General features: G+C 46.0%; 1 pseudogene; it reads left to right on the top strand.

Annotated features, from left to right (window-relative positions):
• The first annotated feature begins 238 nt into the window (after positions 1-238).
• Positions 239-320, top strand: LOC139440448 (U4 spliceosomal RNA; annotated as a pseudogene).
• The last annotated feature ends 878 nt before the right edge of the window (positions 321-1198 follow it).

Raw genomic sequence — 1198 nt, 5'->3', positions numbered from 1 at the left:
CTCTCCCACCCCTGCAGCTCCCCCAGCCTCCCACTGCTTCCTCCTGGTTTTCCCTCCCAGGTGCTCCTCCTAATAAAACCCCTCCATGTCTGATCCCACACAGCACCTACTTCATGGAGGGCCTGGACCATATAAGAGACGCACTGAGTAGTCAAATTTACAAAACTTAACATCTTCTAAATCATGATGAGATACTGCCTCACACCCAATGGGAAGGCCACTCTAAAAAAAAAAAAATAGCTTTGCACAGTGGCAGTGTTGCAGCCAATGAGGTTTATCTGAGGTATGATTATTGCTAATTAAAAAAACAAACAAACAGAAAATAACGTATTGGCGAGAACTGAGAAATTGCAACCATTGCACACTGTGGGAATGTACAGTGGTGCTGCCACCACGGACAATAGTGTGGTGTTTCCTCAAAGCACAACACATAAAACGACCCCATGATGTAACAATTCCACTTCTGGGCATATATCCAAAAGAACTGAAATCAGGGTCTTAGGTGTGTGTGCACCCAAGCTGGTAGCTAAAAGGTGGTCCAACCTGCCTGACCAGTGTAGCTCAGAAGGTTGGGTGTTGTTCTGCAAAATGAAGGGTCGCCGGTTCAATTCCCTGTCAGGGCACATGCATGGGTTACAGGTTTGATCCCCGGTCGGGGCACATGCAGGAGGTGACCAATTGATGTTTCTCTCCTTCTCTTCCTCCCTCCCTTCCCTTCTTGATAAAAGTAAATAAATAAAATCTTTTAGAAAGAAGATGGTATAACCTAAATGTCCATTCATGGATGAACAGAAAACAAAATGCAATGGAATATTAGCCTTTAAAAGGAAGGAAATTCTGACACAACACGGATGAACTTGTGGACATCATGCCTAGTGAAATAAGCCAGACACAAAAAGACAAACAGTGTGTGAAGTACCTAGAGAATTCAAACCCATAGACAGAAAGTAGAACAGCTGGGAGGACAGGGACATGGAGAGTCACTGTTTGACGGATATGACGGAGTTTCAGTACGAGAAGATAAACGTTCTAGAGACCGATAGTGCTGATGGCTGCACAGCAACGCAAGGGTAATTAGCGCCAGTGAAACGTACCTGTCAAACTGGCTAAGCCCTGGCTGGTGTGGCTCAGTTGGCTGGCCATCATCCCGCAAAGCAAAAGGCCACTGGTTCAATTCCTGGTCAGGGCCCATGGCTGG

This window comes from Desmodus rotundus, chromosome 1 (assembly GCF_022682495.2).
Source record: "Desmodus rotundus isolate HL8 chromosome 1, HLdesRot8A.1, whole genome shotgun sequence".
Lineage (NCBI taxonomy): Eukaryota > Metazoa > Chordata > Mammalia > Chiroptera > Phyllostomidae > Desmodus > Desmodus rotundus.
Note: the sequence above shows the minus strand (reverse complement) of the source record. Positions and strands in the feature narration are given on the sequence as shown.